A 24,083-nucleotide genomic window follows, 5' to 3' on the forward strand; every position below is an offset into this window, starting at 1 on the left:
TAAAGCATCAATTTGTGGTGGGATTTCAATTCTGTAGAAGTAAAGCCTGATTAATGTCTAAATATTCAGCTACGTCATCTATAAAGCTGTCATTGTTGCATAATTTGATCTGGTTATTCTCAGATGGTCATTTTATAAATGGTTGTAAAAGACAAATCTCATTACAGATTTGTGTTTGCTACTTTAAATAAAAACTTTCAGAGTTTAAAAGCCTGTTCAAAATCTTTACAACCAAAAACAAAACATATAATCTGTAATTTTCCCATAATAATGAGATTACTTTCATGTTTAAGTAGCTAAGAAATATTTGTAATTTTTAATTACTTTATTTTCATTCATTTATTGTTGAAACAGGAAAAGTGAGCTTCAACTTGATAGTAAAAGTTTTATCGAGTCAACAACTGGAAAAAAGCGGGCTGGTACAGATGCCGGGGGAACCATGTTCATCATGGAAGGGGCAGCTGGGGGTACCTGGAAAGATGGGGTACGGGCCTGGTGCAGACCTTGATGACCACCTTGCTGCCATCAGGAGGCCAGAGCAGTACAGGACAAAGGTTGATATGATGAATTGCCAAACCAGCATATGCTCTCATACCTGACCTGACCACACGTATGCAAGTAGTTTTTGAAATCAGTGGTTCTCCTTCCCCATCTGCATATGCTGCATGCTCAAAAACATATTTGTCTACATGCAATAACACTGTTACGTGTTGTCAAGAGCAGGCCATGCCGACAGTAGTCTGGGCAAAGCAACTCATTTCATTTTCAAAGATAACCCATACAAATCCAGCCAGATCCCATCCAAAACCACCTACGTTGTTTGATTTGTGTCTTCATAATTGTTGTATGAAGCTACAGTGACTTCCTTAGTCCATTCAGGTGTCTCTTTCATCAACATAATGGGAGCAACTGTGTGTTTTTTTAAGCATTTACAACGTCGAGCTAGTGATGTTTACACCAGCAGAAGTAGAGCTATGTCAGCCAGTGCTATGAAAACAAAAGTTGCACACCACTGCAAACAACACAGGAGAAACTGGTGCACAGCGTGGTGGTACAGGTCCAAAGCTCTCTCTGTTTTACCCACCTACACATAAATCCTGTGCACAGAGTCTGTTAAAATTTCCACCCTGGAAGGAGTTTTCCAAAAAACAGAGAAGAAATAAAGATGGTTGAAGAGATAAGCTGGCATGTTTTTCAACTATGGCTTTGCAGATAAATAGATTCCAGTGCTGTTGTCTGGGATTGGTATTTTGCACTTGTGATTAAACAAAGAGATGCATAAGAGACTCATTCAGGATTGTTTAAAGTTGATGGGGATGCATGCATATTGCTGGCGTCAGGCCAAAACCTTATATCTCCATTTCTCATGATTTTATTTTTTTCATGGACCACTGCTATTAGTCAGTCTTTACATCTGTCAGTGGGGTTTTTAACAAATTTAAAGCAATAAAAAGTATCAAGAAGATGTAATTATGGAGATAGGAGGTTTTGGTGCCAGCAATATAGAAAATGTGATCATAATCAACCATAGATATGAATATAGCTTCCATAGTTTATTTCCCAGGACTAAAAGTAAAGCAGGAAAAATCTTTAAAATAGAAGCCAATCTTCACTTTGAACTTTCCAGTGTAAGGTCAAATTACTTTGAAAGTAATCATTAGGTTACTGTGTGACATATTGAGAAAAGTATCTTGTTACTGTGTTTCGTAGTGAGATAAATGACCAAAAAGTAAAACATTTAACAACTCATGCCACATAGCTGTTGTAAAGATTGCACATAGTTGTATCTGGCTCTCTGCATTCATTCTACTGCCTCAATTCCAGGTCCAGACAATGAAGTGGTCAGTGCTATGTTGTATTACAGTTATATGTCTCTGAGATTTTCTTTCCCATCAAAATAAATAATGGGGATGATTCCACACAAGTCCTGTCTGTCATATCAGTAGCTGGATTAGCCAGCTATGCACGCGAGTGACACAGTTGTGTTTACCTTCCACCACAGCTATGTGCCAATGGGTAGGAGAGAAACAGAAACTGTGCAGATGCTTTGTGGATTTTCTTTTCTTTCTTTGTCTGTGTTGACTGAAGATGAAAGGAAATAGGGCAGGGTTTGTCAATAATTGATTTATTTTATGAAAAATCATCTAACAACAGATTACTTTAATAGAAAAAACGACAATATGACTCAGTGTACCCTAACAGATTACTTCAAAATGCTGTGCATTGCCCCCACTGTTAAGCTTTTAAATAAGATTGCCTATATGTACATAAATGAAGGCCTGTTGTCTTTCTAAATACCTGAATACTTATAGGGGGTCACCATTTTGTTATAGCCATCAGAGGTGGCATAATTCAAGAATTCAATAGATTACATTAGAGACCTAATTAGGTCCCAACAGAATCATACAAAAAGAAAAGCACTATTTTCAATGATTTTCTGCTCAGGGGATTAAAGCAATCTCATTAAACAGTCAAACACATGAATTATTGATTCATAAAAGCACATATCAAACGGAGGTTTCTGTTCTAAAGCATATTAAACTAATCAAGATTGATTTTATCTTGTTTTTTATTGAAAAGCTTTAATTGCTTTATGCACAGAGGATTAAAATAATCTCCAAAGCACTGAATTAAAAAAACAGAAACATACATGTCACATAGAGATTTTTTGTTTCTGAAGCTTATTTAACTCATAAAGCTTATTTGTTTTGAAATCTCAGTCCTCTTTCAGCTCATGCCCGTCTGTAGTCCGCTCCTTGGAATCCAGTCCTTGTTTTGATGTTCAAGGTAAGCTATGATCCCAGAAATACAAGCAAGCCTGGAGGTGGTTAGGACATGAAAGTGAGGTGAGAAAGACAAGAGATTCATTCATGGGAAGGTGATTTAAGGCACCGACAGCCCTGTATCTCTGCGCAGCGACAGATGATCATTATTACTCACTCACAGAGCTCACCCAGCGCTCACACGCAACCCGAGATCAGACTGACAGCTGATGAGTGATTGCAACAAGATTATAACTCCCTTTATTCATGACATAACTAACCTGGCTGTTGCTTAGTATAATAGTGATCATAATAATAGGGATTACAGTCAAATGTGAGGTTATTGATCATGCCAGTACCACTTTTTGTGTAAAAAGGGACTGATTTCATGTAAGTAGCCTATATATGAAGGCAGAAGACAAATAATGCCTTCTTAAATGTAATGTAATAAATAATAAAGTAGGGGCAAGTATTTTCAGTTTTTACTTAATCTTAATTTCATTTATAGCTCTTTTGTGCAAACATACAACCAGAATTGCTTCAAAAAGAAACAGGTAGAAAAAAAGAAACAAAAAAATTGCATGATTTGAAAAATCATAGTATGAGAGTCCAAAAAAGAGCAAAGCAATAACAACAACAAAACTATTGTAGTGAGATTCCAAAATCAGAGCCTTTCAGTCTTGGTCCTCCTGGTCTCACTGTGAGGCCTGGATGTTGACCAATAGCCTCTTGGTCTGCTAGGATGTTCTGTGATGCTACAGCCCCTCTGAATGTTCCCAAGCTGCGCAGCGATGGACCACACAGCTCCGTCACCACCAAAGCTTACATTCTTTTTTGAATTTGGAAATCTGTTAATAAAACTGTACCCACAAATGTGTATTTACCAGTCATTACACCACTACCATTCCAGGGATAAATCCCACACTTTAAGGGAGAGTGGCTGCTTTGAATTTGGGGACATGAGCTACATGTAGAGCCTTTTCAGAGTGTGCATCCAGTTTTAGATTTTTTTTTTTAAATTCAGCTTTATTCATAAACGTCTGGCAGTTGCATTAATTAAAAATACCCACATTGCAAACACTGAAGACTAAAAAACATTCAGTAAATAAAATTTAACAGAGAAAAAGGTCAGTGGTGTAAATTTAGCTTCGTTAGCTTTAGCTAAAACTAACATAGCTACGGTAGCTAATTAATTACGGTAGCTATGTCATTAACATTACTACACAAGCCAGTGTAGCTATGTTAGCTTTATCAGCGTGAGCTTTAGCAAAGGTAGCTAAGATAACAAACCTACATAGCTTACATAGCTACATTAGCTATGTAACTCCATTATCTATAGCTAAGTTGGCACTAGCAACCTGAGCTTTAGCAAATGTAGCAAGAGCTGCTTTGTTAGCTTTAGCTACGTTAGTGCTGTACCTCCATTATCTATGTTATCTACGTAGCTTACAAAGCTAATGGAGCTACATAAGCTGTTTTAGAGTGTTTTCATCAAGGGCGAGTTTTTTTTCTTCCTGTAAGAAGACTGTTTACTCAGCTTGATCAAATGTTTTGCAGGTCAGGTTTTTAACTTTTAAATTTTAGTATCCCAACCTTAACCCTTACCCTGACCCTAACCAGACATTTAATCAGATGCTATTTGGAAAGTTTTAGCATGTTTTACTGTTCTGAGATATATGGTATCTTAGATGACTTGCATTGTTACCTTTAAATATCTTTTCACCCTTCATGTGTGAAGATTGTCCATGAAACAGAAAAGCTGGTTAACTGTTTAGTAAATATGCCTTATTGAGTTATTGGCTTTTTTTTACCGACGGAACCGCCGTGTATTGGACTCAAAGGCCTCTTTTAGTTGCTAAATGTCTGATATCATCAGGCCTTATCCAATTTTCTCTACAGCCAATAAGTCTGGTTTGACTCCTGATTACACTGCTCAACACTGCCCCCATGGCTTCCTGTGGTATTGCAACTATAAGCTTCTGAAAACATGGAAAAATATAAATGAAATGAACCCAGAGTACCTGTGTGAACATCGAGTATAAGAGCTCTTATGAAGATGACATCCATTAATTTAGTTTTTACTCAATTTTCCCTTGATAGCATCATTTACTCCTGAGATACTGAGAAACTAGGCTTCCTTTTCTGATAAGTTGACATTGCCCTTTTTTTTAAACCGTGATAGCGAGCTGAATGGCGGAGATCTTGAGAAAACAACAAAATGTATGCAAATGGAAAAAAATGAGTATGATTCATATCCTCTATAGGCTTCCGTAGAATATGTTTTTTTTTTCTTATATGTGAATTTTCTTACTTGTGTTGGTCTTACTACTTTTTAAAGAGTTTTATTCCGCTTTACTGAAGTATTTTGGAGCAAGCTCAATAAACTCCACTTACCATGATGCTTTGCGCACTACGTCACCATGGAGCAGCATGTGCTTCGCTGCTGTGCTCCGACTATGGCTCAGTGCGGCTCCGGCTCTTCACAGGAGTGTACCGTACAGTCGGAACTCCAGCGGAGACCATCACTGCGCTGGACCACCAGGAGGAAGCAGCCTCTTTTACCTCTGATTGGAAACAATCACCCTGATCGATCAGCTGGATTTACTGAAGCACCCATCGATTAATTCCTGGGACGCGTAAAAGAGGATTAAATGTTACAGCAATGTCACACATGGAGGAGCTCTATTTCTTGTTATTTTTCTAAGTCTAACTGGATGATGGCAGCGTATGAAGGATTTAGCACTCCTGTTTGGAGTCGTCCTGTTGGATTTAAGGAAATAATGCTGTCTCTGACGCGGGATGAGTGGTGTCCATTACTCAGCTGCTGGACAAGCTGTTTGGCGGACAGGGGAGTCCCATGGGATACTTTACGCGTGTACAAGTGTAGCCAGTGTCACACACCGCCAGGTTTTGGGGGATTAATATTTGTGCCTGTTAATTTCAAAACAAGGAAAGGAATATCCTGGGATGTATGTTTGGAGCGATGCTCTGAAGAAGTTTTGCAATTTGGATAATGTCATCTCATCCAGAAGGTATGTGCGAACTGAAATTCACTCACAGCTTACAGCAAGTTTTTATTTCCTCAACTGAAATTCATTTGCCTTTAAAACTGTCAGCTATGAAGCACATTCAGTGCTATTTCTGAGGGGTCCCAAACAGGAATATGTTAATTTTACCAGCTTTTGTTCCTCCATTGAAATTAAAACTATAAACAATGTCTGTCAGATCAAAGGTCCTTGTCATTATCTCCTTACACACCCATTTGGCTCACATCTTCCCTTCCAAATTACACTTCACAATCAAACTTTTGTCTCATGAGAAACTCAAGTTAGGGTCTGTGTGTGCCTGTAGAGGGGGGCGTGTTCCATATAAGAGAAGTGGAACCCCCTCATCTGCCACACATAAGACTCACCTGTTCAACATGAGGACTCTTAGGGTTCATGAAGTGCAGATCTTTCCCTTAAAACTGATTTATTTGACTTGACCACACATAAGCAATCCATGCCTTAGGTGAACACCATAGTACCTGTCCTTATACACCTGCAGTGCCAGGTGCCCACAGACCGTTCCCAGAGCTTGTCAGAAGTTGTGAAAAACCAGGTGCAGCAGCATGAATGATCAGTGTGGAAACATATAAAAAGCAACATTTAGTCCTCTAGCCTCTGCTACAGTGACCCTATTGAGGTGAGAGTGAATGTGCGAGTTTGTGGACAGGTTGTTGCCATGTGAAGCTGCCTGTCACTCATGCACACTGCCCCTGCTCCTGCATGAGAAATCCACTCTGTGCTGCAAGATTTAGATGGAGAATCTACAGGTGCATGTAAAAATACATTTGTTTTGGTTTTCCAAGTTCAACTTAAAGACGCAAACTATGAATATGTTAAGCTTTCAAGATAAATGGATATGATTTCGAACGAAGTATAGGGAAAGACAGTGGCACTTATATGGTTGCTTTGAATCTGGATAGTAAAAGATGTTTGGCATGCTGCATTTTGACATTATTCAGAGTGCCTGTGTGACAACTGGCCCATGTGTATTTGACTTGGAACAAACTTTTTTCTCATTATTTCTTCGCAGAAAAAAATATCCACTGAGTTGGCATTCAGGAAAACTAGGGCTGTCAAATGATCACATTTTTTAACCATGAATTTCTGGCATTAATCAAATCCTTTTTAACCCATTTTGCATTTAAAACCATTTTTGTGTATCTTTGATTTTTTCTACTGTCTTTACCTAAAGGCTTCCTGTTTTTATAAGTAGATCAAACTTTATGGCACGAAAAAAGAACTTGTTATGGATTGTAAAGGAAATGAGGAGGAAGTAAAAAGGTAACTGTCTGCACAGGTGACTTTTGACGTGTCCACTGAGCCGTCTGTGAGTTTTTTTAAAGTGAAATGACACATTAAGAAACAGTGAAAGACTTACTTGACGTCACTGTGGCTGCAGAGAGATGCTGCAGTAGCTTAACTAAGGTGTTGAAAGGATTTATTAAGCATGCAGTTAAAAAATAACACACTAAATAATGCAATCAGTTCTGGTAAAAATGTATCAAAATATGATTTATGGTCCATATTGCTTAGCTCTAACTGTGACCTTACTGTCACGTACTAAGCAATCAGATAAAGTGTCCACCTTCTTTCTGCTCCCTTCAGCTCTCACTCCTCAATCTCACCCACTTCCTTATAGCAATGAAGAATTCCACCTATTGTTGGTTCAGGGAGGGGGGACAGAGCCCCACTATATGTCCGTATACAGCTCAGAGCACCCCCCCCCCCCCCCCCCCCCATACACCCCCTCCATTAAAAATCTTCACCAAACAAGACCCCCTTTCTCCAACTGAAGAGGGACCCTCTGTCTAATGCCAAGTGACTCTCATGGCCAGCATTGACGGTGGGACACTTGCTGCACAAAAGGAGCTGAAGTGTCAAATAAACTCGGTCAGAGCCCCCGACACACAAGAATTCCTTTATCTGGCACCCTGGGAGGCAGACAAAGACGGACTTTGTGTCAGTGAGCAGGCCTTGACTAAACACTGGCCCTTTTTTTTTTTTTTTTTAACTCCTCTTCTCACAACTTCTGCCTCTTCTTCCTCCTCCTCCTTTTGTCGTTTGAACGGCCGAGCGGGAGAGCGTGTCTGTCGACGTGACCCCCGCTCGCCCTGCATCTGTCCTGCGTGCTGCTAACATCAGCCCCCTGTGCAGAAACACCCATGCACGCCCACTCTTTAGCGCTCAGACTTCTCCATTAGACATCAAAGGAGCTGGAATATTACTACACATGTTAGTTTTTTGAGGATACTTTTGTTTATGTCTCGGCCCAGAGCTGAGAATAGCAGAGCTGGAATTTGCTCCCTCACAGGGCTGGCTGAGCTGTCATATGATACGCTTGTGGTGAACCGCAGCACAGAGATGTATACACAGCAGGGTCGGACTCACTTAACTACCCTGTATTTACCCCACTCAGTATTTCCTCAGAACTTTCACACCACTTGGGATTTCTTAAGCTCACATTCAGCTGTGTTGTCATCTCCTTTACTGTATATTTGCTAGGGCTGGGCAATATAGACCAAGATGAATGGTGATACATGGTATACATCTTGATATTATTTTCCATAAAGACATGCGAAATGGTTGTCATGACACTGTTTTATGATTCTAGTTAAAGGTAAACAGTATTGAAACCTGTTTGATTCCATGGGAACAAAAACAGAAGTCAAAGACATAGTTTTGGTCATTTTTGTGGTTTTTTTAATAATTGAACTTGCAGACAAACTTCTAGACATTGTCTAAATTGTACAAAACCATTGTGGCATGGCATTTTGACCACCTACAGCTAACTTTGCATGTATTAATGAATATATTTGCTTTTTAATGAAATATTTAACAGCTTTAGTTAGCACTTTGAAATCTTTAAGGATGTTCCTGTCCATATCAGTGTGAGAATTTAATTATCAATGCAACCCCTACTTACCTTTTGTAAAACAAGCGTACAAGCTCTGTTTAACGAGAAACGTTGGAAATAATGAAGAAAATAATCTTGTAGTGTACTCCCAGTGCCTTGTCAATCTCTCTTGTTCTTCTTTTTTTTCCAAATCAGTGCAAGTGACGTAAAGGAAACATGACTTCTGAGTTGAAATGGTGTATTGCTTTGCAGACGCTTGCTAGGATGTGATGCAAATCCATCAAAAGATGCAGATTAACTCTTCCACTTTGTCCAAAAATTTGCATGACCTTTCCAACATTCTGGTACCAAAACACTGCTGGAATTTATATAGCTTTATGTGAATCAAAAACATAAAATAACCAAGTATTGGGTGTCAAGTACTTTGGTTTTTCTTAACATTGTATCAAACATGATGAGGGTTGGGTATCGTTTGGGTTTTTCTATACTTTTTATACAGTGCCAGTGCCTTAGCAGGGGCTGAATCGATACTTTTTAGAGAAAAGAGTTTGTTGAAAGTCAGAGGGAAATAAAAGCTGTCTGGGTACTTTAGTGATTCCCAGAAATATCCATATAAAATGTCAGTCGAACTTGGGATATGAAAAGGAAACCACTGTAACTGAAACATAAATCACACAAATTCCATAACGTATTCCTCACCGTTGATTTTGGGTGGAGGAGGTCGCACCGAGAATAATTGAAATAAAGTATTGATATCTGTGTTGTAATTCGGTCTGGTAGGTATTGGATACAGGATTTCTATACTCATCCCAAAATATAATTTGATTTTACTTATAATGAGAAATTTCCTTAAAATATTGGTAAAAAAAACAAACAACAAAAAAACATTGCTGTTAAGGCTCATGAGTGCCCTACCCACGTACGAAAACGGATGCAGACAGAAAGGTCCGTCTGCATACGCATGGGTTTGTGTTTTTACATTGGCCACCGACTTTTGGTGCTTGATTTCAAGTCAAGCAACTCCAATCACATTGCAATATTTCCTAGTCTGCCCATTGTTGGCTTGTCATGATATTCCTGCCCATGGGAACAATGGGAGCAGTTAAAATTACTATCCAATTAAAGGCACAGTAAGGTGGGTCACGCCTTTGCCATCTTCGGTAAAAAAGCAGTTATGGTGTACATTAGAGGGGACTGAAAATTTGGTGTACTTTATGGAAACTAGAAAATAAGTCTTCAGTCAGGAACACTATCATACATTTAACCATTCATTTCACAGTTTTACTTGGCGAAGAAAGCTCGGCTCAAAAGATGCTCCTTGGGGTTAATTGAGCAGCATGACTTGACTTTCCAGGAGTGCATGGCTAGAAACCCCCATATGGAAAGATATTTGTGACAATGCATTTGGATACAATAAAATTAGTTCATAAGCAATTAATACATAGTAGCATGAATCTGAATATGAGGGTGTAACAGGCTTTATGCTATAAAGGAGGCTGGGATGGAGGAGGTTAAGCTTTACCAGCAGCAGCATGGTACATCAGCATTAGTGCATCAAGGATTAGTGAGAAATATGTCATATTTAAATACACTACTGTGTTGAGAGAAAGAGCTGTGATTGGCTGAGGGAACTGGGAGGCAATAATCTGGATCAGCTGATCGTGGCTGGGCGTATGACTAACATGTCCTGCATGAACTAATGCTAAACTTCATTATTAAGATCTTTAATTGGACTTTTTAAATTTAAGGCCATAAAAAGTCTTAAAAAGTCTCAATTTTAGAGTTGAGAAGTGTTGGATTTCAGAAGGCACTTTGAATAAGTTTAATGCCTGTCCAATTTTCAATTAAAACCAATTCAGCAAACAAATTTTCTGAATCAGAAAAATTTAGTCCTGGTCCGGTGTACTGAGAAATCTCACGCCTTACATTTTGGCAGGTTGCTGCAGAAAAAGTTGTTTTCATTTGTCTCAGTTCAGGCCTTACAAAGCTGGAACACTGATTCTGTTATAGATTGTCTTATTTGAAAATATAGCTATAAAAATTGAATTTCCCAGCCCTAGAATTCACATCAGATATGTTTATCTCTGTCAACTTAAAGTTACAAGGCCAACTAAGACAACCCGCCAAATAAGCACAAACTTTTTCCTATTTGTAGTGATTTTTTTAGTCTAATCCTTAAAATTTATAGCCCACTCTGTATTAAAGTAGCCCAAAATGCTGTGAAATGACCTCATGACACATCACTGAGTGAATTCTGTGGCCCTGAGCTGGAGCTTGCCAGCCCCCCAGTGATGTTCATCAGGCCTCCCTAAGCATGCTAATACAAGCCTGCCAGAGGTCTCCGGCCCCCTGCACAGTGGTTCAGGTAAACAGATCGAGTTGCTGTGGTCGAGCGTGTTAATGGTGTGTTTATGAGCTTAGCTTGAGTGGTGATTTATCATGTCTAAACTCCTGCCTCGCCGCCTCGCCTCAGGGGTTCCTGTTTGGCCTTGACTGTGCTCGGTACCTTGTGCGTGTGTGACATTGCACACAGGTGACAATGCAGGCAGAGCAGTGTGACCTCCTGATGAACTAAGACTCCAAGTCATGACCGCTTACGGCTGCTGAGGGGAAATTGAAAGCATTAGAAGTATTTATTCTGCATTAATTACACCGTGTTTTTGCAGCAAATGCGCCCCCAGCATTACCTCATCAGGTCTGCCGGGCATGAGCCTCAAATCACAAGAAAATATCCCCCCATTAGGGTCAGATAACCCCTAAATGAGCTGCATGAGAACTATTTAAAACATTGTTGTGTATCCTCTCATATAGAGCACCATTTAGGCTGTGTATGTGTCTAGAATGGGCTCTAAAGTCTGTCTGAACAGGAGAACTGTCATTTATTAGTAGTGAAGGAACAATGGGGAGCTTGTCTCCAGGGGTGGTGGGGGCCAGAGGGGGGCCAGAGGGGGCCGGTGGAGCCAGGGGAGGGTGGCCTGAGATTGGGCAGCAGCCTCTGACCAAGAACAAGCCCCTGTCTGATGGAGAGAACTGCTGACCCTTCCTGAGTAAAATGGCACCTTTGTTTCGAGGTGTATGTGTTTGTGCCTATGTGTTTATGTGTGTGAGTGGGAGAGAGAGGGAGAAGGAGAGGGTTTTTGAAAGCTGGGAGCGCTGTGTAAAGTGTGTTTTTTTTCACTCAAAGCTTCGGTGATTTCCCTTCTATTTTTGATTTTCTTTCAGGTGATGGCTGTAAGAAACATTTTTTAGGTAACTTTTCAGGCAATGAGGCTTAATTTGAGTGGACATTTCCTCAGAGATGCATGGAATTTGATTGATTTCACATGAAATGCTCAAAAATTGAGATTAAGATTTTCAGAATGCTAACTGGAGGCGTCAAATATTTCATTAAAGATCAGTTTCATTTAATAATACAGATCAAACTTGGGCATTTAGGGTTGTGATGATGCCAAATTTTTAAACTTTGATACAATACAAGAGAAAATCTAATGAAATCAATACCAGTTTGATACCACAGAAAACAATAAAGCCCCAGACAACCAATATCTAGATATTTCTTTTTTTAAAAGCCAAAAATGTGATGAAAAATTGGAAATGTTTTTGTGCATTTAGGACACAAGAATTACAACATGCCCTTTTCTGCCTAGATGCCTTTTTTTACCATGTCTCGCTAGTTTTACCCCAATGTCCAGTTTTTACATGATGCCCCGTTTTTATCCAAATGTCCTGTTTATATCCTGACATCTTGTTTTTACATGATGTGCCATTTTTTCCTCAATGCCATCATACACTTACCCTGAAGCCCAATTTTCACGATGCCCTGTTTTTACCAATTTAACCCGACACCCCCTTTCTACCTATTGCCCCTTTTATTTAATCCCAATGCCCATTTTTACATTCACCCAACCTCCTGTCCTAAACACAAAGCCCCGTTTTTATCCAGTCACTCTGTTTTTCCATGACATTTTTACCTGATGACTTGTTTTTCACCCCAAAGTCTAGTTTGTACACTGACATCCAATTTTTACTATGGTGTATCATTTTTTTTGCCAGTGTCCTATATTTACCCAACATTCTTTCTTACCCTGAACACCCATTTTTACCTTGACTTGCAATTTTTACCCCGATGCCCCGTTTTTACCTGTTTTCATCCTGGCACCCATTTATACCCAAAAGCCCCATTTTCAACCTGACATCCTGTTTTTGTATGATATGCCTTTTGTCCCAGACAAGGTGAAAATAGTTTGGGGTTTTTCATTTTTTTTTTTTTTTTTTTTTAATATATATATTTCGTTTCCACTTTCTGTGTTCAATTTTAGTTTAGTTTTAATTAGTTTTAGTGTTAATTTTAGTTTTTTTTCAGACACATGTCAGGACTGAGTGAACTTCATACATATTTAAAAACACATTCAAACAGGCTTCTCATCACTTATCATCGTATTCATTAAAAGATGATATTTGAATACAACTTCAGACATAAAACTAACCCTGTGTGAAGTCTTCACTGACCAATTCAGGCAATTTTACACTCCCCAGACTTGGGTTTAGGTGCCAGCCAGTCTGGTTGTGTCAAAGACTAAAACTAAGGGTATTTTGTCTCTGTTTTATTTTATTTTAGTTAGTTTTGTAAGCACACTTTACAGTTTTTGTTAGTTTTTCTTTTTTTTTTTTCTTTTTTTGGGTAAGGCTTTGCAACTGGTCTTTACCAGGACTTGCCATAATTATCCAGACACCCCATTTTTACCTGATGTCCTTTATTTATCCTGACACCGTGTTTTTATACCAGAACCCCACTTTTACAATGACATCCTGTTTTCACCATGACATGCCTATTTTGTCCCCAACAACCTGTTTTTTCTCGACATCCCATTCTTACCTTAAAGCCCCATTTTACACAAACACCCTGTTTTTGCCATGACGTGCAATATTTACCCCGACACCCCGTTTTTACCTGATGTTCTTCACTTTCCTGACTCCGTAGTTTTTACCCAAAAGGCCCACTTTTATTCTGACATCCTGTTTTCACCATATCTTGACATCTTGTTTACACCATGATGTGCCTTTTTCAACACCCAATATACCGTTCTTAACCTGAAGTGCTATTTACCCAGTTGCCCCGTTTTTACCAGGACTTGCCATTTTTATCCTGATGCCCCTTTTTTACCCTGACATCCTATTTTTACCATGACACACCCTTTTAGTCCCCAGCTCCCTGACATCCCATTGACCCGAAAGCCCTGTTTTATCTAGGTGCCCTGTTTTTACCATGGCCTGCCATTTTTACCCAGGTCTTGTTTTAATTTAACACCCTGTTCAAATCCTAGTTTTTACCCTGACTTAATTTTGCAAACTGTCTTGTTGTTGCCCTGACTCTCCTTTTTTACCCGATGCCCTGTTTCATTTTTATCTTTGGACAAGGAAGGAGGAACAAGGGAGACAGACAACATCCATGCCAGTGTTTGATGTTAGACTTTTGATGACTCAGAGACAAAAGTGTGTGACTGCCTGTCAACATAACTTTGTGTAGCGTTGCACTTCTTTAAATCTAAATTCCTCCCCTGTCTTCCAATACTGTTTTTTTCATATGTTGGCACTTTCTGATACTATTGATCTCTAAAAGAAGAGGTCTATCATTTTGATAGAGTTGGTATTAAAATATTGAATTTTTCAACCACTTCACAGACATTTCTATACTGCTTCACAAAACTACAGACCTCTGTGATGCCATGACACCAGACCAATGCCTCAGACTGATTAGCTACTTTGTGTTTTCCTCTGGCCCCTTGCCACAGTCTGTGTGCTGTTTTCTTCCCACTGTCCTGCCAGTGATTGTCCCTTCTCTCTCTAATGATGCTCATGAGCTGGAGAGCTTTGTTGGAAACAGGGAGGAGGAGGAAGAGGAGGAGGAGTTGATGCTGGTGGGGTAATGGAAGCAGATTGCTTATTTCCTTCTGAGGGGAAACCGCAACTTAGAGGGTGGCACATGTGTAAAATAGCGTGTCATTTGGAACTCATCAGGAAGTGGGAGGCTGAGAGAGACGGACAGCTCGTGCTTGAGTGAGAGTGTGGCAGGGTGCTTTAGAGGAAGTGCTGAACATGAGTGGCGGATTCTTCCAAATTGATGCCCCCCGGGTGTGACACTTAAAAGCTTGTCCTCTTTGATAAAGCTCTCTCTGCACCTGGGGTTTAGACCTCTAACTCCACTCTTTCCTGCATTGCTGAAATTCCCTTTTAGATGATAAAAGCTTGCATGTTCCTGATGACTTTCAGCCTTCCTTTCTGTCCTTGACCTCCTGTGTGGGCCTTCAGCCTGACTTCACAGGAGTATAGAGGAGCATAGAAGTCATGTAGAGCTATAAGAGGTGAGGAAAAGATGGGTGGAGGACAGCCCCCCCCCCCCCCCCCAAACAGACCGAGCAAACAGCAAAGACACACAGAGCAGTACAGGGGCATCTCTGTCAGCCCAAACAGACAGACAGCACTCCATTCAATCTCTGTTCGGCCACAGGAAGTCTGCAAGTAACACCCTCTACTACAAGAACACATCTGTAGATGGAGAGATGCTCCAACAGGTTGGAACTGCAAGGTACACAGGACTATGGATAAAGATACTGCAATTTTATCAGCTGGATGGTGACACACAACATATATCTCAACATTTTCTATGTATAGATGGAATAATGCTTGTAACAATACCAGAACTACAAACTTTGGCATGTCTGTGGTAAAAGACACGTCATATTTAAACCAAAGCAGCAACAATAGAAGTCCTAGACACACAATATTGGGAAATTTGTTGTTTTGATTTAAAAAAAATGCAGCCAATCTGCTACAAACAATCTGCTGAAACAATGGTTCTCAACATTTTCCACAGTTTATCTGGGTAAAAAAAAAAAAAAACGTCTTTAATGTATATTTTAACATGCATTTTTGCTGTGCTGTAAGATATGTTGTACTTTCTGAGGTACAAACGTCAGATTTTGACCAAATGAATCTGATTGGTTGAAAAATATAAGTAAATATAAGTAATTTTTCTAAATGTTAATGGTGAACTCTGGGGCTGAGACCAGTTGGGAACCACTGGTTTTACAACCATATTGGCAGCATTTCTATATATTGAGCTTGTCAACATATAGGAGAAGTTGTATACTCGTAAGTATTCTGTCTTATGAAATAATAAATCTCCACTATTTTAGTGATCAGTGGTATCAAAAATTAAGGAAACCTGATGATCTTCGGTCATATTTTTGGCCTAAATAGGGCAAATAAGTTGACAAAATTCAGGCCTTCCATAGGAACCGCTAGGCCCTTGAAAAACCCTGAAGGAGCCCAACCCATGTGCACTGGATTCATAGCACTATAGTGCCTTTTTCTGGCTAACATTCCCTTCCTTGGCGATTAGCTTTTTGAGTATGTTAGCAGGTTATCACTGGGGTCAACCCCCCTACTACCGCCCTCTTTTTCTGTTTTTTGCCATCCCAACTTTTGTGCAAGTACTGGAATATCCTTACACTGTCCAGTTTGCACATTATTCACATGATAAAAAAGGCTCATAACACTTCAGTAATATGGGGTTTATATTCTGAAATAGGCTAGCTTCTAGTAAGGCAACCATTGATAAAATTTATGTTCCCCTGCCAATCTTGGGGTCTTGTTCTCTAGTGAGGATGAAAGGGATGCCCCAGAGGGAGAGGAATGTCTGGGTTGTCTTGTTCATCCAAGATGGATTTGTGTTGATGTAATAGAAAATGATAATGATTAAGGTCAAAGCAACTAATGTGGGATGGTTTATTTTGCTTAACTTCCATGGGATCTCCATGAAGCCAGAGAAAACTCACCCCTTATGTGTGCCCTTTGGCATTTGGAAAAGTATGCAGAGATACATTTATGACAATGCATTTTGAATACAGTGAAAGTGGTTCAAAAGCAATTAATCCATAATACCATGAATCTAAATGAGGGTGCAACAAGCTTTATGCTGTAAAGGAGGAGGCTGGGGTGGAGGAGGTTAAGCTTCGCCAAGCTTTGCCAGCAGCAGCGTGGTGCATCATTAATGCAAGCAAGGATATTGGGGACAGTGAGCGTCTCACTGTATTATTATAGTACATATTACTGGGCTGACATTGTTTTTCTTGAATAAGGATCAATATAAACTGTATTGCTGTAAATGGTATTGTGTCACCCTATATCTCTTTTTAAGGCTGCACATTTTTTAAAAGATTACTTTCTGGGCTTTTTTGCCACCATTTTGATAGGACAGAGGAAGAGAGACAGTAAATATGGGTAAAGAAAGCTGAGGTAGATGTGTACCAAACTAGGTTTGGGATCAGGAATAGATCCTGCGACCAGAGCGTCGAGGGCTTATTCATTTGTATATGGCCAACTGCTCCACCAACTGAGTTGAAGTGGTAAACAGTGATGCCTGATTTATTGAATTTTAATCATAATCATGATTTTGGCCCTCACAATCACAGAAACATGAATCACAGCAGCTGTTTACATTAAGCTGTCATATTTGCCTGAATATATATTTATAAAATCTATTCTTACTTGATAATGAATGCTGAATATTGACCTTTTAGTTTTTAACAGTCACGTCTGACGTATTTTTGCTTGAGTATGGACACTGTGGATCAGTGCTGCACAGTGTTTGGTCAGTTCTTGGGGGCCAAAAGCCCTGGTCAGACTTTAGCACCAGACCAGCCCTGACCATATATGCATATGTGTTATAAAATAAACCTTAAGCAGTACAAAAGAATATTTAAGAATATCATGATTCATAAACTTGATCTCAGTGTTGACGAACATACTCATGATGATTATTTTGGTTGTGCAGCCCTTCCTTGTTCCTGCAGTTCTTCAAATACCAGACATTCCTCCTTCTATTTTCACTCAAACTGACCTCACTTGTTCTTTCCCTTCTCTTGTTTTGGAGGGAAAATTCCTCCCTTTTGTGCTCCGCACTTGCAAATGTCACATTCCACCGAACCTGTGACCGTGTTTGGCCTTTTCCTTCGTCTGCCTGGGTGTGGGTTGCCAAGGCGAAGCCGCTGGGTTTCAGCGAGTCACACCTACACAAGTAAGCCATCCACACTGAGCAGTCGAGGTTTTCTTTTTCTTTTATTTCATTCGATCCACTCTTTCACTCCTCTTCCCTTTTCTTTGGTACTCAGTGGGAAGGATAAAGGAGACATTTTCAGTGTGAAGAGGAGCGTGAAATTTCCTGTGTGACCTCCCCGGGACACAGCAGACCACCAGGCTCCTCAGACGACTGTGTGAGTCTGTGTGTGCCTTAAATCCTGCGTCTGTGCTGAAGATCAGTGTGATGTTGGCAGCTTTTACTGCGTGTACGTTTTAATTGCTTTGTCTAAAGGGGACTGAATGATACAGATTACACCCATTTACACACAAAACGTGCAATTACAGTGGGCTGGTTAACGTCCTGACATTAAGAGAGCACACACAATTTACTACATCACATAAAAGCTGCTGGCACTGGGAGATACATGCTCTCTTTGTAGCCCCGTATGCTACATGGTCAAGCCTCCGCAGTGGGCCCTGCTCTGACACAAACACTGTGGGTAAGGCAGCGATGGCTGTCAGCATCCCTGACTAGACAAAGAGATAAGCATACAGTTCTAAAGTGCTGTGATGACAGCTAAATCGACTGGAGGCTGTCCAGACGACAGGCTGTCATCACAGGTCATCATTCATTCACAGGCCAAGGAGAAGACAGACGTCTTGTTCCTCTCAGGGCTGTCACAGATTTGATTTCCTGCCACATTTATGGAGAATAAAATCTTATTAACAACTCATGGAAAGAAAAAAAAAAATACTAGTCATATTTTGTTGCTTGAAAGTCTTTATCTTGGACGAAAAATGGCATTACAAGGCAGCCTCATTTTTCTGGTGGACTCTGAGAGCTGTGCATTTGTTGAACTCTGCCTCCCCCTTGTGGACACTTGAGTTATAACACTAAACGTCTACTGGGCTGCAGTTCCACTCTTGGCCGCTACAGATCTGTGGTGCTAAGTGACAGGTTGGAATGTTTCTTTTTCTTCTATTAGCTGTTTGTGTTTCAAAACGGTGTAAGGTCAACCATATCATCATAATGTAAGAGTACAAGTCCAGTATATTTTCATACCAGCATGGCCTTGCTCAGAATACCATGCTGCTCAAAGAACATTAATGCATAATGTTTTTGTAAATAGATGCCTTGATTTCTTTGATGATAGTTTTTGTAGCTCTGTTCATGCCCTCCACCAGTTTCACTCAGCCCCCATCCCATAATTTCATTCCTATTTTGATAAGTAAAAAAAACAAACAAACAAACAAACAAAAAAAAAAAACAACTGAGGATAAAAATTGAATGTAGCCTATGGAATATTTTTTTTAAGATTATATAGGGTGTAGCATAATGCCTTTGAATATGTTTGTCTAATTTTAAAAAAGGCTAATGATAATTTTAAAAAAATAACTGAGTGTTCTGAAAATATTCAATTGAACTTGTTTTCTTTAAACCATAGGCAAGCACTTTTCAGTAGCTTTTAATGCTGTAATTAAGTGAGAAGTGATAAATATTTTTCACTGCTCTGACTTTTTATGAAAATACTAATTTACTTTTGTATAGTCAAGTAACTGTATACGTAAAATTTGTAAAAAAAAAAAAAAAAAAAAAAAAGGCCATGCTAAGTTTATTTTTCTGTAAGTTTCTGCCATGGTCTTCAATCTATCCCAGAGCCCTTATTTCCTTTAAACATAAAAGCTGATCTGTGTCCATTCAAATCCAATTTTACATTCCTTGAAGACAGAAGTGAAATCCAAAATGAGAAACTTTTAAATAAAAAAAAAAAAAAAAATGTAATTTCAAATAAAACATATGGCAGAGATTTATTACTGAACCATAGATATTCTGATTAATCACAGTTAAAACACTGTTGTTGTTTGAAAGCCCTAGACATAATGTAATGGGGTGGCTTGTTTATGAAAAATCCTAATCCTGATTCTTTTCCTTGATAGTGGGATCACGATTATGTTTTTAACACATTTACTCATTGATTTGACAATACCTGCATTGCATGCATTTATTGAACTTAAACACTCTTAACACCTTGAAAAACAAAATAAATGAATATAAATTAGTTAAGAAACTTCATATGTAAAATAGTGATTAGCAAAAAAAATGAATTGATAAAGGAGATTACTTTCAAGGCCAAAATTTCACAACTAGCTCAAAAACATTTACTGCACGGCAAAACTTGTGGACTAAGCCAGCACATCTGCATGTGACACAGAAGTTGTTAAGTCACTGTTATCTTTAATCATGATTTTCAGAAACAAATTTGTGATTGAAATTGAAATTCCATTCATTGCCCAGCACTATAATGATGTACATAGCTCTTAAAAAGTAAGTAGATTTTATGGTATGAATTGCATGGTGGTTTAGTGGTTAGAACTGCTGCCTGAGCCAGAAAGTTCCTGGATTAGAACCCCTACAGGACAGGGCCTTTCAGTGTGCAGTTTGCATGTTGTCTGTGTGCATGTGTGGCTTCTCTCCAAATACTCCAGCGTCCTCCTTTAGTCCAAAAAAAATTCCTGATAGGTTGGTTGGTGAATCTAATCCCTCTCACACAATGACAGCTGGCATCAGCTCTGAGCTCCTGTGACTCAGGGTGGGATAAGTGGTATGGACATTGTATGGATTTTTAGTATTTTTTTGTATTACTCACAACAATGTCGTACCTTGATAATAGAAATTTTCTTATTAAATCCATCTGACAACAAGTTATGTTCAAATTGTCTACTTAAACTGAATTAATCCAACCTTGCAATGGTTACCTTTCAGTTAGGGACACTGTTAAGAATATTGAGATTTGATGTTTTTTCTTTATGTTTTTTTTTGTTTTTGTTTCTCAATCCAAATGAACCAGGCAATTTTTATTCCAAAAGCATCATATATGGAAGGTTTACCATGGCCCGCAGCATCACAAAGATAAGCAAAAGGCAATCTCTAGAAGCTGTATGAAACACGTGCTCCTTTAAACCTATTTTATGAACTGGGATTGCACAGTTTGTTGCCTTTGTTAGTCATTAGTTCTGATGAGCAACTTTTGTTGCTCAGTATCTTTGATGCAGCCTTGTGAGAAAAGTGCCATCATGTTGCTTTAAAGGATGTTCTACATGTCTGATTATAATGTAAAAGGAAAGGTTAACAGGGTAACAGAAAAAAAACCTTAGTTTTTAGTGAAGGTTTGGTGCTTTATCAGCTGAGAAGTCTCTGTAGCTGTTTTACTTGGTTAAACTATTATTAGATTAATCAAGGGAAAAAACTGTTGTCTAGTGGATGGAGACAGGTGGATAGAAAGGCGGACTGATTTCATGTTATATTTTCCAACTAAAGCAGACAAGTTAAAGACATGCAGGCAAAGCGGAGTGTTCCCTACACCTTTATTCCTTTATCTTTTGCCACCACTAGAGGCCAGCATTTAGTTGTTGTCCTGAGACATACTAAAGACGTCACTTCTTTCTTACTCTTTGTTAGAAACCCATCAAAAGTGCACAGAGAGGGACTGATCCTCGGCTGCTACTGCTCACTGTCAGCGCCTAAATTTTTCTGTAAGAATGTCTGTTATTTTGTTTTCATTTTCCTTCTGATGATGCTTCCGACTTTAAAGTCAAAGCATATGAAAGTCAAACTGAATTGTACAGAACTGGTTTTGCCTGCCCTTGACATGCCTGCATGTTTCACAGGAGTGTTTCCCCCATGCCAAACTATTGAAGCTGTACAGTTCACACCACAACCCACAAGGTGTCGCTCTAACATAAGACAATAGTTGATAGGGTGGATTTCACAACTTACTCCACAGTGCACAGAGCTTTTTTCTGCTCCTTAAAAATCATGTAGTTATTGTTGCATTCTTTAAATTTGCTTCAGATCACTTTTTACTCAGTTTGTATCATACTAATAAAAATAAACATCTAAGGAAAACAGCTTTCACAGGTTTAATGCACTCAAGGGCACTTTATGTTATTTAGAGGAGCAATATTGGGCTTTCCCCTTGTAATTTAAAGCCATTTTGGGGACAAATATGTCAAAGCATCTCTTTTAAGTGAAAAAAACCCCACATATCTACAGAACTACAGGAAATACTCTAATATGAATGAGCAAACATTGATCATCACCTCTTGTATGGGTAAAACCAAACACTAAAGCCACATTTGAATACAGTTTAATATGTCTCCAGGCAAAGGAATACTCTATAAAGACAAATGATGTATTTGCATAGCAGTTTTTTAGCATTAAATGTAGTTTTTGTCATTTTACCACGTTATATATTCTTTTGATTTTATATTTCTATGTAGATCGTTCTAGTTTGGTTTGATGACATACTGGGGTGTTGTGAGTGACTTAGACCTCAACATTTTTTGGACTATCTACCTATATTTTGGTGCTATTTCATGCACTCTGAACTTCTTATTTGCATTCTTTTTCATGTATACCTCACATTTTATGCACCCATTATCCATGCCTTGGGGCCCTTTGGTGCATGAGGCCTCATGCCATTTGTTAAAACGCCTCTCAGTGCACTCAGCACTTTTTTTTCTTCAGTGCAGTAAAGTTAGTCTCAAATCAGACCACTAGATGGCAGTGTGGTAACACGAAATCAGGCTTTCCCTGAAGAAAGTAAAAGTTTTTTGGCCTGTCGGAGTTGCCCTGTGATCTCTGGGGTAATTGAATCAGATTGGCATTATTATCTTCTTATTGCCCCTCATTCCTGCTCATCTCCCTTTGAAGATCAAAGTATCCGTGTGCCTCTGTGTGTACCGACACTGATAAACCCACAGTGAACTTCAATAAAGCCAACTGCTCACTCTGTACATCTGTCGCTCCTAACCCTTTCCAGCCTCTAGAATCCTGTTGAAGCAGTGGTTATTTGTTGTGCAGCTTTTTAATGGTGATTGCTTATATTACTCTGAATTCTCTTGCCTTGATTTACTTTGAGCAAAGTTTGGGATATAATTTTCTAAATGCATGGCCATGTAGCACAGAGTAACACTTGAAGAGTTAAATTTCAGCATGGAAACAGCAAACAACCACCAGAAACCAGTCTGGTCACTGCTGTTTGATTAATGATATGAAACCTTGGCAGGTTCTTCGTCTTTTTGTTGGCTCCACTCCTCCTCTATGAACTCCAGACGTTACAGAACGCAGAGAATGAAAGAGAGAGATACAGGTGGCATAGTTAGGAAAAGGTGGGGCAGATATTATTGGGTGGCACAAGCATAGCGCTAGGTGAAGTTTGGTTCCCACAGGTGTCCTTTGTATTTGTTTGCATGCCTCACTCTGATTTGTAGGGCACATTCTGCTCAGGCCTTGCCTGCTGTTATTTGATGAAAAGTTTTCCATCTGTTTTTAAATCTCAAAATTATAATAAAACAGAGAGTCACATTCAACACTTATAAGATTTTGTTTTAATACATGCTATTGAGGCTTCTTTCCCTTTTTTGGAAGGCCTCATCTTCCGTTTCCTCTCAGTGTTGAACGCTGACCAAGTCCCTTCCAGAAAATCTGATTTCTGAGTATGAAGTTATTCTGGTTCCTGTCAGGTGGAGATTATGAGAAAAGGTGTCGTGGGAAGAAGTTGTGATCGTAAGTGTATCATAATGTGCATATTGTTTTACAGTGTGCATGTGCAGTGTGTTTGGCATGCATCTTTTTATTGTGTACATGATTTCTAACAAACACAAGAGCATCTAATAACATTAAAAATATAGTGTCAAAAAATTAAACTTTATTGTATTCAGATTCAGCACTTACAAAGTGAAATAAATCAAGCTTTTTTCTGTTTTTATCTTCATGATTTGGGCTTACATCTTATAAAAATCAGAACTCCAGTCTCTCTGGAAACACTGGAATATTTCCTAAGACCAATCAAAAAGGGATGTTTTAATACAGAAGTATCATTCAGAAGTGTGTTATTTTTGCACTCAGTACTTTCTTTCTGCACAAATCATTGCATCAATGCAGCATTGTATCTTGCCATAACTTACTTCAAAGAGTACAATAATGCAGTCATGCTAAAATTAGCCTCCTCTATATATTTTGACCACCTGTCAAACTTTCACACTGTCTTTATGATTTTGCTTCTTTCTTTGTATGACTTTAGATTTGAGAATTCTGAATTACTACACTACCCCAGCTTATTATGATTACAAAATCGAGCGTTAGTTCAGGCAGGCCATAGAGTCGAGCACTGCCATAAATTGAAGATCAGATGATCTCACGCAAGCCCTCATCAGCTGATGGCCAGCTGATTGGCTCTAAGTGTTATTATAACTTTTGGCTAATTGCACTCCTGATGCCACATTTAAACTGCTCTAGCCTGGCTATGCTTCATTACTCCTTCTGCAAGCTGCTTT

General features: G+C 39.1%; 1 long non-coding RNA gene across 1 annotated transcript in view; it reads left to right on the forward strand.

Annotated features, from left to right (window-relative positions):
- Window positions 1–5,240: 5,240 nt before the first annotated feature.
- LOC121503517 overlaps window positions 5,241–24,083 on the forward strand; it is a 103,298-nt gene continuing 84,455 nt past the window's right edge. The window contains exon 1 of the long non-coding RNA XR_005991373.1: window positions 5,241–5,794. This is a non-coding gene — a long non-coding RNA (uncharacterized LOC121503517). The remainder of the gene's footprint in view (window positions 5,795–24,083) is intronic.

Source organism: Cheilinus undulatus, linkage group 21 (genome assembly GCF_018320785.1).
Source record: "Cheilinus undulatus linkage group 21, ASM1832078v1, whole genome shotgun sequence".
NCBI lineage: Eukaryota > Metazoa > Chordata > Actinopteri > Labriformes > Labridae > Cheilinus > Cheilinus undulatus.